This window comes from Octopus sinensis, linkage group LG12 (genome assembly GCF_006345805.1).
Source record: "Octopus sinensis linkage group LG12, ASM634580v1, whole genome shotgun sequence".
Classification (NCBI taxonomy): domain Eukaryota; kingdom Metazoa; phylum Mollusca; class Cephalopoda; order Octopoda; family Octopodidae; genus Octopus; species Octopus sinensis.
The window spans coordinates 79,719,338-79,738,511 of NC_043008.1; the positions used below are offsets into that span (position 1 = coordinate 79,719,338).

The 19,174-nt window shown below is 37.2% G+C and overlaps 1 long non-coding RNA gene across 1 annotated transcript; it reads right to left on the reverse strand.

Annotated features, from left to right (window-relative positions):
* Positions 1–513: 513 nt before the first annotated feature.
* On the reverse strand, positions 514–19,167 carry LOC118765689. Its single transcript, XR_005001558.1, has 4 exons — positions 18,666–19,167; positions 5,359–5,363; positions 5,326–5,327; positions 514–526 (listed from the first exon to the last, which is right to left on the reverse strand). It is a non-coding gene; the product is annotated as an uncharacterized LOC118765689 (long non-coding RNA).
* Between the last annotated feature and the right edge of the window lie 7 nt (positions 19,168–19,174).

Here is a 19,174-nt window from a genome sequence, read left to right on the forward strand (position 1 = left end):
TTTCTGAAAAGTGATTTCAGTTATCTCTTTGATAAATATAATCTGATTAATAATCGGCTAACCTAAATATAGCAAAATGGTATTATAAAAGTGTTTCTCACAAAAAGGAATTGTCACAAATGTGTATACTGAAAACAAAAAATTTGCATTTGCAATATTTTTTATATTTACAAGCTTAGCGATCTCTTTTGATAAATATAATCTTATTATCAAACAGCTAAAACTTTATTTGTCAGAAAAATGATAAATCACAATGTGTTAAGCCTGAAATTTGCATTTGCAATTTTGTTCCTATTTTCAAGCTTATCAATACTTTGGCACATTTCTGTGTCGTGAGAAGTTTTCTGATTTCAGAGATTTCTTTGCTAAATATATACTGAAAAACAAGAAATTTGCATTTGCAATAGTTTTCATATATTCAAGCTTAGCGATCTCTTTGATAAATATCAATCAGCTAACAAAACGTTTATTTGCCCTAAAAGTGTTTGTCTGAAAAATGATAAATCACAAATTTATTGATAGTACACTAAATGACATGAAATTCGCATTTGCAATTTTTTTCACATTTTTGTTTATTTGCAATATTTTGACACATTTTGTTTTTTGAAAAGTGATTTCAGTTATCTCTAATAAATATCATGTGATTAATAATCGACTAACATATATGTAGCAAAAAGTTTTTTTGTCAAAAATAAAATGTCACAAATATGTACAGTGAAAAACAAGAAATTTGCGTTTTGAATAATTTTCATATTTTCAAGCTTTTATAAATATAATCGTATTATCAATCAGCTAACATATATATTGCAAAACGTTATTTGTCTGAAAAGTGTTTTTATCAGAAAAATGATAATCACACATGTGAAGCATGAAAGTTGCATTTCCAATTTTGCTCCTATTTTGAAGCTTAGCAATATTTTGACAATTTGTATCGTCAGGTTTTCACAGATCTTTGGTAAATATAATCAGCTAACATATATATGTGTTGGATTCGCATGGTATTTATTAGTATTTATATTTTTGTAGCCGGTTATGTTGCACTGATGAGTGGTGGGCCTGTTACAGCACTGATCATGAAATCGTTTTGATACGCAAGTGAATCTTTTAAAACATTTGCAAGTTTGTTCACGTTTTTATGCAATATTTTGACACATTTTGTTTTCCGTGGCGTTTTTTCCGTTTTTTCCGTGGCGAGAATTTCACCTAACGTTATTTGTCTGAAAAGTGTTTTTATCGGAAAAATGATAAATCACAAGTGCGTTAATAATACATTTAAAAAAATATGATGAGTGCATTGATGAGTGGTGGGCGTGTTACGCAGTACCATGAAATCGTTTCGATACGCAACTGAACCTTTTAAACATTTGAAAAGTTTCTTCACATTTTTATGCTTATATGCAATATTTTGACACATTTTGTTTTCTGAAAAGTGATTTCAGTTATCTCTTTGATAAATATAATCTGATTAATAATCGGCTAACCTAAATATAGCAAAATGGTATTATAAAAGTGTTTCTCACACAAAAGGAATTGTCACAAATGTGTATACTGAAAACAAAAAATTTGCATTTGCAATATTTTTTATATTTACAAGCTTAGCGATCTCTTTGATAAATATAATCTTATTATCAAACAGCTAAAACTTTATTTGTCAGAAAAATGATAAATCACAAATGTGTTAAGCCTGAAATTTGCATTTGCAATTTTGTTCCTATTTTCAAGCTTATCAATACTTGGCACATTTCTGTGTCGTGAGAAGTTTTCTGATTTCAGAGATTTCTTTGCTAAATATATACTGAAAACAAGAAATTTGCATTTGCAATAGTTTTCATATATTCAAGCTTAGCGATCTCTTTGATAAATATCAATCAGCTAACAAAACGTTTTTTGCCCTAAAAGTGTTTGTCTGAAAAATGATAAATCACAAATTTTTTGATAGTACACTAAATGACATGAAATTCGCATTTGCAATTTTTTTCACATTTTTGTTTATTTGCAATATTTTGACACATTTTGTTTTTTGAAAAGTGATTTCAGTTATCTCTAATAAATATCATGTGATTAATAATCGACTAACATATATGTAGCAAAAAGTTTTTTTGTCAAAAATAAAATGTCACAATATGTACAGTGAAAAACAGAAATTTGCGTTTTGAATAATTTTCATATTTTCAAGCTTTTATAAATATAATCGTATTATCAATCAGCTAACATATATATTGCAAAACGTTATTTGTCTGAAAAGTGTTTTTATCAGAAAAATGATAAATCACACATGTGAAAGCATGAAAGTTGCATTTCCAATTTTGCTCCTATTTTGAAGCTTAGCAATATTTTGACAATTTGTATCGTCAGGTTTTCACAGATCTTTGGTAAATATAATCGTACTATGAATCAGCTAACATATATATGTGTTGGATTCGCATGGTATTTATTAGTATTTATATTTTTGTAGCCGGTTATGTTTGCACTGATGAGTGGTGGGCCTGTTACAGCACTGATCATGAAATCGTTTTGATACGCAAGTGAATCTTTTAAAACATTTGCAAGTTTGTTCACGTTTTTATGCAATATTTTGACACATTTTGTTTTCTGAAAAGTGATTTCAGTTATCTCTTTGATAAATATAATCTGATTATGGCGAAATGTTATTAGAAACATATATTAATAACACTAAATAACAAGAAATTCGCATTTGCCATTTTGTTCACGTTTTTATGCTTATTTGCAATATTTTGACACATTTTGTTTTCTGAAAAGTGATTTCAGTTATCTCTTTGATAAATATAATCTGATTATGGCGAAATGTTATTAGAAACATATATTAATAACACTAAATAACAAGAAATTCGCATTTGCCATTTTGTTCACGTTTTTATGCTTATTTGCAATATTTTGACACATTTTGTTTTCTGAAAAGTGATTTCAGTTATCTCTTTAATAAATATATATATATATAGCTTATGGCCATATCACGTTGAAAGCACCGAAGTTAAGCAACGTCGAGCCTAGTCAGTACTTAGATGGGAAACCTAGGTGCAGTAAGCATAGCACATCGTTGTAGAGGCGCAATGGCCTAGTGGTTAGGGCAGCGGACTTGCGGTCGCAGGATCGCGGTTTCGATTCTCAGACTGGGCGTGGAGGGTGTGTTACAGCACTGTCCATGAAATCGTTTCGATACGCAACTGAACCTTTTAAAACATTTGCAAGTTTGTTCAAATTTTTATGCTTATATGCAATATTTTGACACATTTGGTTTTCTGAAAAGTGATTTCAGTTATCTCTTTGATAAATATAATCTGATTAATAATCGGCTAACATATATATAGCGAAATGTTATTAGAAAAGTGTTTCTCACAAAAATGAAATGTTACAAATGTGTATACTCAAAACAAGAAATTTGCATTTGCAATCCTTTTTATATTTACCAGCTTAGCGATCTCTTTTGATAAATTATCAAACAGCTAACATATATTTAACAAAACGTTATTAATCTGAAAAGTGTTTGGTTGAAAAATGATAAATCACAAATTTATTAATAGAAGACTAAATAATTCGCATTTGCTATTTTGTTCACGTTTTTATGTTTATTTGCAATATTTTGACGCATTTTGTTTTCTGAATAGGTTTCTGATTTCAGTTATCTCTTTAATAACTATGTGATTAATAATCGACTAACATATATGTAGCAAAAGGTTATTAGTCAGAAAAGTTTTTCTGTCAAAAATAAAATGGTTCAAATATGTATAGTGAAAAACAAGAAATTTGCATTTGCAATATTTTTCATATTTTCAAGCTTAGGGATATCTTGATAAATATAATCGTATTATCAATCAGCTAACTTATAATTAACAAAACATTATTTGTCTGAAAAGTGTTTTTATCAGAAAAATGATAAATCACAAATGTGTAAATAGCACTCTGCAAGCATGAAATTTGCATTTCCAATTCTGTTCCTATTTTGAAGCTTAGCAATATTTTGACAATTTGTATCGTGAAGTTTTCTGATTTCAGAGATCTCTTTGGTAAATATAATCGTACTATAAGAAATAGGATCACGCTTGGTCGTACCGTATAAGAGACAGTCGCACGCGATCCCATTCTTAATAATTTATTTACTGACTATATAATACATGCAGCGGCAATACACATAAGTTTGGAATGACAACAAGATTTCTTTTTAAGATATATACATTATTTATTTTACATATTTTACAATCATGTGGATTCTAAGAGTTCGTAAGCGTTAGCATGTTTTTGTGTCTGTGTGTTCGTTAGGCGTAAATGACGATGGGATTTGATTCACAGTTCATGTTGTTGGTATCGGCCTGGCAACAGGTAATAACAGATGGCTTAAGGTAGTTCTTAGAAGAAACTAGAACCCAAGAACAGATAATTGATTTACCGTTTATGAGGTACAGCGTAAGAGTTCTATATCAAGGTATTGCATGTCGCAGTTGAGATTAATTGAATCACTCGTTGTTTTTATCTTTCTCTTGATATGAATATACTTCCAGACATGTTACTGTAGCCGTTTTTTCCGTGGCGAGAATTTCACCTAACCGCTATAGCTGAATCTGTAGTCGTCTTGTGTACAAATCGCTGCTTCTTCATTATATATTCTGTTTGGCTATTTTTCTCTAGTTATAGATATCCTGTAACCGTTTTCTTCATGGTGATATTTCACACTAACAGTATTAATGGTGGTCGCCTGCTTTTCGAACTGGAACTTGGTCGAGTATGCTCTGTGTGGTCAGAGACTTAGCTCTTAAAAGAACTAAAAGCCTAAGAAGAGCTCTTGTGTGGTCAGAGGTTCGCCCTGAGAAGGACTGGAAACCTAAGACGAATATTTGTCTGAGAAACCTTGCTTTATAAGCTTCACCAGGCTCCCAGTGAACTTCAGAAATGGAAAGCTGTGATTGGCTGCTTGGAATAAACGGAGGAATTTTGCGCCAAGTTATAACCAGCGGTGCGAGCGTAGTAGAGACCAACGTGTCAGCCAATCGAATTAGTGTTTACAACAATGTTGAACTAGCCAAAGCTGTTTGTAATCTCGACCGAGGTCATTCTTAATACTCTTCTCAAACAGTGAAGATAGCAATGAGAGACGATATTGCTACATATAGCCTCTTGCCAGACGTTTTGTCTACGACAAAACGGCGATAAAATTGACATTATATATATATATCTTTTTTTTTTTTCTCTAGGGTTCTTGCTGCTTCTTCATTATTTTCTGCTTGGTTATTTTTCTCTGGTTATAGATATCCTGTAACCGTTTTCTTCATGGTGATATTTCACACTAACAGTATGAGAGGTATCTGTAACATCTTGTATTAATGGTGGTCGCCTGCCTCGAACTGGAACTTGGTCGAGTATGCTCTGTGTGGTCAGAGACTTAGCTCTTAAAAGAACTAAAAGCCTAAGAAGAGCTCTGTGTGGTCAGAGGTTCGCCCTGAGAAGGACTGGAAACCTAAGACGAATATTTGTCTGAGAAACCTTCTTTTATAAGCTTTATATGGCTCCCAATGAACTTCAGAAATGGAAAGCTGTGATTGGCTGCTTGGAACTATGGCGCGAAAATAAACGGAGGCAAATTGCGCCAAGTTATAACCAGCGGTGCGAGCGTAGTAGAGACCAACGTGTCAGCTAATCGAATTAGTGTTTACAACAATGTTGAACTAGCCAAAGCTGTTTGTAATCTCGATCGAGGTTATTCTTAATACTCTTCTCAAACAGTGAAGATAGCAATGAGAGACGATATTGCTACAGTACTATGAATCAGCTAACATATATATATATATATGTTTTTCAGTATACATATTTGTGACATTTCATTTTTGTGAGAAACATTTTTCTGACTAATAACATTTTGCTATATATATGTTAGCCGATTATAAATAAGATTATTTTTATCAAAGAGATAACTGAAATCACTTCTCAGAAAACAAAATGTGTCAAAATATTGCATAAAAACGTGAACAAACTTGCAAACTTGAGTGGTGGGCGTGTTACAGCACTGACCATGAAATCGTTTCGATATGCAACTGAACCTTTTAAAACATTTGCAAGTTTGTTCACGTTTATTAGTGTTATTAGTCAGAAAAATGTTTCTCACAAAAATGAAATGTCACAAATGTGTATACTGAAATACAAGAAATTTGCATTTGCAATATTTTTCATATTTTCAAGCTTAGCGATCTCTTTGATAAATACAATCGTATTATCAATCAGCTAACATACATTTAACAAAATGTTATTAATCTGAAAAGTATTTGGTTGAAAAATGATAAATCACAAAATAGAACACTAAATAACATGAAATTCGCATTTGCCATTCGTTTCGCGTTTTTATGCTTATTTGCAATATTTTGACACATTTTGTTTTCTGAAAAGTGATTTCAGTTATCTCTTTGATAAATATAATCTGATTAATAATCGGCTACCATATGTATAGCAAAAACCTATTAGTCAGAAAAATGTTTCTCACAAAAATGAAATGTCACAAATGTGTATACTGAAAAACAAGAAATTTTTGTGATTTCAGTTATCTCTTTAATAAATATAATCATTTTAATAATCGGTTAACATATATATAGCAAAAAGCTATTAGTCTGAAAAGTGTTTCACACAAGAAAAAAAAATGTCACAAATGTATTATATATGTACTCAAGATCCCATAACTAAAACATGATCGTATATACTTTTGGGACAATTTTGTTAGTAAACAGTACGAACTGTGTCTAATGTATAGATGTTGACAGTTCGTGTAACAAGTAAAGTAAATAAACACGTAAAACAATAACAATGCCTTCATTGAGTTGTCTATCAGCCATCTAGAACAAAACTACACGTAACACCCAGTAAGTGTCACAACGTACCCTGCACTCGGGGAAAATTGTAACAGCTGACACCACCTCATTAATTAGAACCTAATTAATGTTATATAATTTCTGCTTTTTGCTGGTGATAACAAAAAAGATGTTTTACTAATTAAATCTGAAAAGGAACTTCAGCTGTATTCATTTATGTGGGTGCCAAAGAAAAAAACCCGAAAAAATGTAACAACAAGACCTAGTGATTCTCTTTTTCTTTGATTTTCAGAGATATTTATATCAGCAGGGCAGCTAACCTCTACGATAGTACATACTGAAACGGCAGTGAATAGCTTCTCTGCACTTTTTTGGGTGCAGTTGGTGCAATCACTTTCCGTTGCTTTAATATCCAGATTCTACCAGTCAGAAACAACAGGACGCAAACGTAAAAAATATATATCTACTTTATTCTCTTATGACAGTAACAAATAAGTGGTGTATCTGGTATCCCTTTGGTATGGATGTGTCAGAGATGAACTTTATCGCTGTAGAATTTACAGTGTTCAAATGCAAACGACACTGGTCAAAATGGCGTCCGGAGAGAGAAGATGATGTGGTCGGCAACAAATGTCAGGGGGAAACGAAGATAATACGCGTCTTCTTCTATGAAAAGCCTGACTGCTGCTATCAAATCCGGACAGAGAGAGAGAACTACACGTCTTGTACCTTCGATAGCTGTGTCTCAAGTCACTGCCTACTGGACGCTGGTGGTCAACGTCCTACGCTCCCCTTGCCTCGCGGCTAAACTGCCACGTAGGCAAATGGTCCTTCTTCCGGTGGTGAAAGCACCAACTCCGCACGCGCGAAACAGAAATGGACGGTGCGCGAGCGCGCACCGTTATATAGGATCACAACACATACCTTTGCCCCTCTGTCCCAAACAACAATATCCAGCCTGTTATGCTGATAGAAATTTTGATGAGAATAGTCCACCAGAATTCCTTGAGTTGGTGTTTACGAATGTATTCCATGACAAATGGATTTTCTAAGTTTATTTCAAGACAGTCTTTTTTGTGGATGGTTTTGTAAATTGTTTTAGCAACAACATCGTGTCGCATAGGGAAGGTAGTACCGTGACGACATTTAGGACAGCTGCTAATCACATGCGTAATGCCTTCCACAGAAATATTACATAGCCTACACATGCGGTTACACCTTGTGATTACAAGAACGTCACTGTCTCTCTTGTTCACCAGGTACTTAGTGGCAAACTCCTGTTCCTGGTTTGCAAATGCACAGCCATTAAAGTGTGATGTGCCTTTAAACCACTCACGTGGTTTTCTGCTTTGTAATCTAGCAGAATTAGTTATTTATCTCTTCCTTTTCTTTTTTCCTTCTCTTTAACCGTATTGAATTGGTGGTGAAATGTTTGATCTCTATCTGATGGATCTATTGCTCCGCACTGGTGTCCTAGGTGTACGGATTCTCTGTGTGCCGTCATCTGCTGTGGGTGTTGTGGTTCTTGTTGATGTTGTAGCTGATGCAGCAGGTGTTGTACATGTTATCCTCGATAGCTTTGGTGTTGGGCGGATATGGGCCCTGTTACGTCTCAGCTGCCTACCAGATTCTGTTTCTATAATATACGATCTTGGAGTTTCAGCTCTACTGACAACGTGCTGGGATCCATGTTTTTGTTATAGCGTCTTCAGTGTGCACATGTTGTCCTCCAAGTATCTCAGGTAAGTATTGTGCATGTTTGTTGTAATATTTCTCTGATTGTTCTTGAGTGGCTTTGCCCTTGTCTCTACCTGGTCAATAGGAGGTTGGATCTTAGTTGGCAGGGTAGTTTTGTACTTCTTACCATTCAGCAATTCTACTGGGGATTTCATGTCAGCTCTCACTGGTGTCGCTCGTAGGGACAGAAGTGCCAGGTGTGGGTCTTCCTTAGTCTCTCGGCATTTGACTAGTGTTCTCTTCACTGTCTGCACCTGTCTTTGGGGGTAGTGTGGAGATGTGGTTGTAATATTGAACCAATATTCATCGGCTAGCTTTTTGAATTCTTGCTATGTGAACTGGGTTACATTGTCACATATGATCTGCTCTGGTATTCCTTGCTCTGCTAGAAGTCTTCGAGCCACTTTTCTCACAAATGGAAATTTGGTGTAGTAGCAGGCCATTATCAAATACCATTCTTAACTCTCTGTGAACAGATCTACTCCAATAGTTTGTCTTCTTGGGATGTCACTAGATATCATTTCCTCCTTTTGTTGTGAGTTTCTGTACTTTTGACAGATGTGGCATGTAGAAACTGTCTTTTCTATGTCTTTGTACATGCCTACCCAATATACAGATGACTTGGCTCGGAGCTTGCATTTCTCCATTCCTAGATGCCCTTGGTGGATCTTGTCAAGAATCTCTTTAATATACGAAGTAGCATTGTCACGAGTTGAAAGGATTGAACAAAAATGTAATGTGTTCATTAGAAAGTGGGTAGGTCTACCTCGTATGTTGAACAGCTCAGCTCTTTATCGTAAAAGAGGTTCGTTGCAGCTACCAATAGCATCAATAGTCGAAATATATAAGTTGGGGAAGATACGGACGGTCATGATGCTGAGAGAATCGAAGGATATGGAAATCAGGCGTAACCCACCAGAGGTGAAAACAGCCAGGCAGTGGAAAACAGAAGCAGAAACTGACAACATCTTGTCTTCTCTTATACACAGAGATATGGTGGGAGCAACGCAGAACCATCGGAAAGGATTTGGTTTTGGCGCAGATTAGTTCAGACCGTTTGCAAGTATGATGCCGTGTGAACGCAGATCTGTTGTTAGCAACAGCGTCAAAACAAGAGAAGCAGAGAGAAGAGAGCTTCATTTGATCCGATGTGTTCATCAAGGTCAGATGACGAGATGGGAAGAACATGTTGCTGAGAGGAAGATAAGTTGGGATGAGATGTGGAAGTGGACGACATCTCGGCTGAGTTTCCTGATTCATTCATCTTATGATGTTTTGCCATCACCTACGAATCTAGTAAGATGGAACGTCTTAGAGAATGACATCTGCAAATGTGGAAAGGTCGGTACACTAAAACATATTCTTTCCAACTGTTCATTAGCATTGAAGAGGTACACATGAAGGCACAACTTGGTCCTTAGGGTTATCTTCAATGCTATAAAGAACCAAATTCATCTCAACAACACTGTGGAAAAATCGTTAAAAGTACCATCAAGAGATTTCATTACCTTCGTGCGACCAGGTCAGCGGATCCGTTTCAAGAAGAAGACCAAAAAACTTCCTGAGAAAAATGAAAAGTGGAACGGCTATTGGGAGGTAACTGCAGATTTACCTGGGTGCCAGGTTTTCTTTCCCATCCCAGTTTCAAAAAAACCAGATATTTTGATGTGGTGTGAAAGAAAGAAAGTTGTAAATATAGTTGAGCTAACGGTTCCTCACAAAGATAATATGGATGCCGCTCGGGCTCGAAAATTGAACCGTTATGAAAACCTCCTCGAGGAATGTGAAGACGCAGGCTGGAAAGCGGAACATTTTCCTATCGAAGTCGGATGTAGAGGGTTTGTAGGACACAGCGTGAGACGACTGTTGTTATCGCTATGTCTAACTCATCGTAAAGTCAATACCACCATGACTGATATCCAATCTACAGTGGAGAAGGCTAGCCACTGGATTTGGTTAAAAAGAGACGATAAGCGATGGCTAGAAGTATATTGAGTTCTTCATAACCAGCTGATCTAGCAAGCGGGGCCTCATATCAGTGAGGGGGGGCGGTGCGCATTGATGCCGTCGAGAGGTAGGCCCCGAAACGGTGCGCATTCTCTCCTGATGACCCCATACACTTGCTAGCTTCCGATATACGGAGCTTTTAACTGGTAGCACTTGCATGTGCAAGTTGTTTGCAAGACATTTGGGTATAATTATTCGGGATCCAGCCATAAGGATTCCATTCTCCACTGATATATCATCATGGATGGCCCAATATTCACGAATGAGGGGCTGCACCTGATGTCTCTTTTCTGGCCACCCCTGAATCACCATCTGAGTAAGGAGCTGGAGTTCATCTTTGCTGGTCTCTTTGATTTCTGCTAGCTTTGTGTTTGTTACATTTACAATGTGGTGGACCTTTATACTTTGTCCTTCCATCTCCTGTTTATCATGTGAGGATAGTCTGGAAAGAACATCCGCCAATATCTGGTCTTTTCCTGGCTTGTACCTGATATCGTAGTCGTATGTTTGAAGCCTTAACAGTAATCTTTGCAGTCTGGCTGGTGCTTTTGTGAGGTTTTTTCTGTGTATTTGTTCTAGCGGGCAATGGTCTGTTTCAATATTGAAATGTCTGCCATACAGCTATGTATGGAAGTTCCCTTTCAATATTTGCGTACCTTGTCTCTGTGGGTGAGAGAGCTTTCGAGACATATGCAATGGGTTTACCTTCCTGTATCAATGCTGCACCAACTCCTCTCATAGAAGCATCGACTTGGAGTATTACTGGTTTGCGTCTGTCATAGTAGTACAGAGTTGTCTCCTTACTGATGAGCTTTTTAATTGCTTTAAAATCCAATCAAACTCTACGTCATATTTGTTTAGTTCTCGGAGATTTGTAGTGTGATCGGCCAGCTTGGGTATGAAGGCTCCCATGTAGTGGATGAGTCCCAGGAAGCTCCTGAGTTCCTTCTTATCTTTGGGTTCTTTGATGTCTCTGATGGTTTCCACTTTAGCGGGGTCTGGTTTCACTCCCTCTGCAGAGTATATAATTCCAAAGAATTTGCACTCCTTTTGCTTTTATCACACACCTGTTTGTCGGGTTTTCTCCATAGCTTCATGTAAATTGAAGTCATGTATGCACTTGGATGTCTGCTATTCCAATTGCTCCCTTGCAGCCTTGGTAGGTCTCATCTATTTGGTGCTGGAAAACATCTTGGCTCACCTTCAATTCAAATGGGAGTCGGTTGAATCGGTATCTGCCAAATGGTGTGTTGAAGGTAGTGAGCATGGATGACTCTTTGTCTATCTTTACATTCCAGTACCCAATACTGGCATCCAGTTTGCTGAATAATTTGGATCCAGCTAATGATGGTGTGATTTCTTCAAGGGTTGGAATTGGATGGTACTCTCTTTTTAATGCCTTGTTCAGGTCCCTTGGGTCGAGGCATATCCGTAGGGTACCATTGGGTTTTTCTTTGATTACAATTGAATTCACCCAGTCTGTTGGTCGTGTCACTTTGGTGATTATTTCTTTTTTTTCCATTCTGTCCAACTCTGTCTTAAGTTTCTCTTTTAATTCTAATGGAACGCGGTGAGGTGGGTGAACAATTGGTTTGGCATTGGGGTCGACTGTTATATGGTATCGACATTTCACAAAACACCCGACTGTATCGTCAAAGCAATCTGGGTACATGCTTATCAGTTCTTCTTTATTTGTGATTGGTGGTCGGTCTTTGATATGTCAATCCCGCTCGGAACTGCCTTCACTTCACCATTGATTGACACAATATTAAGCTTTTGACAAGAATTGCTGGTCCTTCTGACATTAAAAGAACACTTGATTATTTTTCCTTTGTGAGTCCCTGTGATTGTTGTTTTGCCCAGTTGTGGAATCCTGGTCCCATCATTTGGTGTGAGGATTCCTTCTTTGACTTTAACCTCTTGTGTCATGTGTTCTGGGAACATCTTTTTGTAGAGGTTGACAGGCAAGATATCACACTGGGCTCCAGTGTCAATCTTTTAGCCTTAAGTCAATGTCTATTCGTTTCTTGCCTGACTTCTTTTGTATTTGTATTGTTGTGTACGCCTAATTTTTTTTCTGGTTGTCATTTCCCATCTCATGCACATTTATTGTGCCGACTGCCAAGAATTCCTCCTCTGAGGGTTTTTGTTCCTGTTGTTGGGCATGTATATCTCTTTGTCTTCTCTTCCCGTTCCTCTTTGAAAATTGGGGCTTGTATTTCTGAGATTTTGTTAGTCTACACATTTTTTTCCAGTGGGTGGGTTTTCCACATGCTTTGCAGGACATTTCTTCCGGTTATTGAACTCATGCTCCATACCACAGTATTGGCATGTTCTTTGCGGGTATGTTTCGTCCTGTGCCTAGATACAATATCTACACTGCTGCCTATTGTGTTTGTTTGTGAAGTAAGTGAGGACATTTGTTTGGCTTCGAATGCTCTTGCAGTGTCTACTGCTTCTATTAACTGGAGAGCGTCCTTACCTATGAGGGATTTCTGGACTTCTTTATGAGCACATCCCCATATTAGTTGATCAACAATCCGTTCGTCGTTGTCTCTGAATTTGCAACATTCTTTAGTCTGGACAGGAAGTTGTCAATCGTTTCTTGTGGGTCTTGTTTCAGGCCTTGGAATTCCTATCTATGAATTCTATGGTTTGATCTGGGCTCCAGGTGCCTTTCAAATTTCTCTAAAAGTGTATCTGGGGTTATTGCAATCCGATTCTGACATGTCCTAGCTATTGAATAGGTCTAGGCCCTTCTCTCCCGTCCATAAAAGAATGTAGTTTACCTTTTCATTGGCAGTTGTACCTTTCAGGAAGCTTTTGAAAGCCAGTTGAGTTTTCTGTTTGAACTTCTTGAACGCTTCCACGATATCATCGGCGTCCAAGTTCATGGTCGGATGTAGATTCATCTGTACGGCGATAGGGGCCGCCATTTTGGATCCTCGTGTGTGTCCCCGAAGACGACGCGATATTCAGGTTTGTTGTAAAGGCACAGTTTTCGATTAATTATTTATCGCTACCACCATGTTGTGCATTCTTTCGTTCGTGATGGGATGATAGACAACTCACTGAAGGCATTGTTATGGTTTTACGTGTTTATTTTGCTTAGCCTGTTATGAACCGTCTATGTACTGTGGAGTAATACACATGGTGCGTATCCGCCTTAGACCCAGTTCATACTGTTTACTAACAATATAGTGCCAATAGTGGGGATGTATTCATACATACGTATACACATAGATATGAACGTGTAACACGGCACATCCCCACACTCACTTCTTTTCACCAGCTTGTTCATCAGTCACAATGTATGTATGTATGAATGCATGTATGTACGTAAGTATGTATTCTGCATATTCATGTGTGTGTATGTGTGTGAGTGTACGTCTGCTTCCTTGCGTGTGCGTGAGTGTCTATGTTTATGAGTTTGTGTGATTATGTACGTGCGTGTTATGTATGGCTGTGTCTGTGTGTATGCGCGTGTGTTTCTGTCTCTTTTCGCATGAATGCATACATGTATATGCACGCGCGCTAGGGACCAGTGCAGAATGACACTGGAATGATTGTTGTGCTAATAAATACTTCTAGATACACTCCTAATATTCCTTAAGCATTAAAAAAAAATATATATAAATATATGTGTGTGTATTTGTATATGTATGTATAAGTAATATTCGTCCCTACTTTAACATAGCTGTCCGTTTGAACGGATTTTTTGAACATCACCTCTAGCTGGTTAACGATGCATGGATTGCGAGCAAGGGAGCGAACTCCGTCCACATTCCAGCGACTGGACCAATAGACTAGTTCTCGTTTCAGGCCATTTCTACCAGTCCTCAGTACTGGATACCTCGTCTGCTAGAGATGGTAGCAACTCGCAATATATATATATATATATATATATATATATATATATATATATATTTCAAAGGAACACACAGTTGCTGATTTTGCAACAAGCAAAAATTCTAGTTCTAAAATCTCCTTAAGAGATTAACATAGTAGTTGTATCTACCACTTTAACATGGCTGTTTGTTCAAACGGTCTCTACTGCGATGTTTTTTAACCCTAAGAGGACATCTTATAGTAATTGTCAGTAAGTGACATCCTATAATTTTTATAATTGCATGCGAGAAAGAGGGGTCACCATCTGGTACGTAAACAATGATATGCTCACAGGTGTTGAAACAACTGAGATAGATGTTGATGATGATGATGTTCATAAGCAAAAACAAAATTCAATCCACATATGACTTCGTTGATGAAACGCTGGAATGTACTGGCAGTATTTCTCAGACCAAAAGGCATAGACAGGAATTCGAATGAACCAAACGGAGTGGTTACGGCAGTTTTAGATACTTCCAGGTCCATCGAGATTTGGTGATACGCACGTACCAGATCCACTTTGGAAAATATAGTGTAACCATGGAGTAAATGAGAGAAGTCCTTTAAGTTAGGTAGGGGACAATGATCGGGCGTGGTGATAGCATTAAGTCTCCTGTAATCACCAATGGATCTAAAATCCGCTTCACCCATCTGAGCTAAGTGTAGCGGAGATGCCCAAGGGCTAGTAGGACATATAAGACTGAGCTGGAGCATGTGCTCGAATTCAGCCTGTCTGGGTAGGCTTCAATGAGAGATCCATTAACTCGGGGAAATGAGGCAAGAATATGGAACTGGTTACTGGTAGCAGCTACAAAAAACGATGGGCTGAGGATAACAGCGGTAGATTCACATGCAGGCGTGGATAAAGATGTGGTAGTATCAACAAGTCTCTGTTTTCTGACATCTACCAGAAGTGAATAGTGGTCTAAGTCTGCCCCGAGGATAGTATGAGGCAGGTCAGCAATGACAAAATTCCATTTGAAATCTCGATGCAAGGCAAGGTCTAGAGTTAAAGATACCTAACCGTAGGTTATGTTGGAAACTGGTTCACCGCAAGGAAATATTGAATAACTGTGGCTTGTTAGAGCTGAACCGTAATGGCAAAATACTGCAACTTGATCCTGTATTGAGCATGAACGACCTGTTTGAGACTAGATCCCTAATGAAGAAAGCACAATAAGCTGAAAAGTTGTGAGAGAGGTCTGACATGCCCAGGTTCACTAGGTTCAGTTTTCCGACACTTTAAAAGTACAAGGCTTGTTACAATGACGTGCATGGTACCAACACACCGAAGAATTGTTGATTGAAAAACTGTTACATTGTCGAGAAGAGAAAGAACGGCTTCACGAATGCTGTCTAACATGGCAGAATTGAGCTATTTGGCGATAGCCTTCAACATGGTGTCTCCATTTTTATTATCAGGCTGATGTCAAGATGATGAAGCAATAACCGAATCAGCCCTAGTGGGTCTGCGAGAGAATTCCATTATTCTATCTGCAGATGAAGCGATTTAATCTATAGAGTTGGTGTCAACCATATTCGCCAATACCGTCTGTACATTAGTTGGTAAGCGAGAAAAAAAAATTTTTTTACAAAGAAGCTATCCTCAGGTGTATCATCACTGAGTTCTCGGATCCACCTAGGCATTGAGTCTCCTGTGCATTGTTATGCCCAATCATTACCCTCTACCCAATTTCTTTTTTTAAAATCAGAATACATCATTTGTGAGTTAAAGTACTAGTGGCATAATTGCTACATTTAATTACTTTATTCTGACTTCATTGCAGTGAACAAAATATTTAAACCAGTTGACTGCCTACCTTTAGTTAAAATAGTTGATGGTGAAATTGTCAACTATTTTGAGATGATATAGACATCACTCCACTTACAAGAGGATTTTACTAACCACTTCCAGAATGTACTGGGTACTTTTTTCAGGACACCAGGTAAAAGCAAAGTTGGAGCATAATGGAATAGATTTGTAACAGGATGGTAGCAGAGAGAGTAACAAAGAGGAGGGAAAGAAAATTAATATTAGGGATCAGAAGCAGTGCTAGGGAAAGAGAAGTTGTGACAGTGGGTTAGTGGAATAGAGAGTGATAAGGATGATGGAGGTGGGTTGAGTGGGAAGAGAGAGATAAAGTGATGGTGAGAAGCCAGTGCATCCCCAGAGAAGGTGAGAAATGTCTGCCAGAGTACAATCCCTCTCCACTCGAGGATCCTAATTTAGAAAGATGACAAGTGTATAACAAGATATGGATGACAGAGTTAAAAGGTTAGGAATGTATAAAATGCCTCCATCAAGTACTTCCCTCTCGATTATAGGTGGTATGGTAAAGTGAGCAGAAGAGGTGATGTGGAGATGAGATAGATTAAGTATAGTGAGTAGAAATACTGAGACATGAGGATACAGAATAGGCAATAATCATGTGTTTTCCTAAGCTTACATAAGATGTCATATCTACTAACATCATGTTTCCATAGCTGACATAGTTCTCCACCATCACCTTCATCAGATATCACACCTTCAGATAATTTTTAACTTCATCCTAAGTCTTCCTCTCACATGCAGCTGTTATCTTTCATTCGCCTCATATGCCCATACTACCTGATTCCCTTTACACTCCTGTTTGTCTCAGTTCATTTATATTTCAGTGTACTGATATGGTGCATGCTCACCTCATTTAATAATAATAATAATAATTGTGTACAGTGCTCAGGTGCACTACAACTCATCTAAAGTGTATATATAATCAGGTGTAGTTTCGGCGGATTTCGGAAAGCATGAGGGCCTTAAAAGATGCAGTGTCATGGCAGTCAACAACTGACGCAGGCAGTTTATTCCATGCTTCAGCAACTCTGAGCGTGAAAAAATGTTTCCGAAAGTCATGGGAGCTGTATTGTTTTCTGACTTTGTAGGCATGTCCACGTGTGTTAGACACATGGAGATCAAAAAGGTGTTCAGTGTTGTTGTTGGTGAGGTGGTTGATAACTTTGTGGGTGTTTACCAAGTCCGTCGCCAAACGCCGGAGCTTCAGTGAATCCATGCCTAGGGAAACAAGGCGCTCAGAATATGGTAGGTGTCTGATGGAGAGTATGCGTTTGGTTGCACGTCTCTGGACAGATTCCAGGAGGTCAATGTTCTGTGCAAGATAGGGGTTCCAAACTGATAGGGGTTCTTTCTAGTTGTAGCAGATCCTTCATATTTTAAGGCTGTGCAGCAACACACTTCACACATAAGCATGATACAATCAGCTCTTCAACATCCATACATTTAAAAGATAATGTTCCCCAAGAGCTCTTAGTGCACCTGCTGCACGTAAAATCTACCTTCTGCAAACAAAGCAGGGCTATGCCCCTGGTGCTATCTTCCTTGCTATTTACTAAAACTTTTATTTTCACTAAGTTTACTTTAAGGTCCTTCAATTTTAGGCTGTGTTTCCATATCTGAAACTACTGTTTCAATTCTTCTACTGATTCTGCTATAAGGATTACTGTTATCAGTATACAGTTCCTATGAATAACCAGTATTAAATTCCTGTTATGGTTTGAAGGACTATGATAAATGGGAAAAGATTAAGTATTGAGCACTGAAGGCTTTTTCGAGAGTGATAAATGCTTGATATAGGGCTTTACTCCTAGCCATATACTTCTCTTGCAGTTGTCTCACAAAGAATATGGTATTAATGGTGCCTCTTCCTGTGACAGAGCCCAACCGCATTTCATTCAAGCTAATCTTTCTCTAATCAATTTTGCAATAACCATTTCTTTAACCTTCATAACCTGATTCCAACAGTACATTTTTATCTTTGTAGCAGTTTACGATACTACAGCACTAGTCATTGAGTATGACACAGTAAATATTCCTGATGGCCCAGCTGCATTCATGCCCTTTGTTAATCTATGTACTATAGCCAGTTTAGTTACCGTTTGTCTACCACTACTTTTGTAATGGTTTCCCATTTGGAAATAGATAATAAATATTTTTAACTTTTGAAGTAGGAATCTATATTGATAAACACGTCACTTATAACTTACTTATAAGTGTTATCATTATATATAAATCCTTAGCGAGAAATATATACTCTGAAACGCTAACGGACATGTATGTATGTTGAAGATAAATAAATTTGTGTTAACCGCTATAAAAAAAATACAGTTTCATAATTGCAGAAAGAGAAAATAATTACTACATTAGTTTATTTATGTATATTTAGCATTTACAGTAAAGTCATTTTGTCGTAGAGAGTTACGACTTAAAATTCACACTAGCTAATCCTTCATACTAACTACTAGAGTTCATAACAATTCAAATAAGTCTTGTTGGATTTAAGTCATAGACATGGCATAAAAAATAGCCAATATCTCAAGGAGTGAGTGTCGTGGAGTTTAGTAACATCCTACAATCACAGTAATTTCCCAAAAATCAGGGTTTTTATAACTGCTCATGTCCGAATTCTAAGACCTGCATTTTGTGAAAGATTTCTTTGAAGAAAGTTTAGAATTCATATATGGGCAGTAATTTTAATTATCCTTGTTTGGCTAAATGACCATTACGTCATATTGCTGCCTTTTATGACTTGCTACAGTACCATACTTAGATAGCTAGATTCCCTGTTGGGTTTACATGAAATAGATTCTCTCTTCACCATGCATTCTTTCTTATCTATGTCAATGAGAGCTAGTGTTACTCATTTCACTCTATACACACTTTTCCCCATCTCAATTTTTTT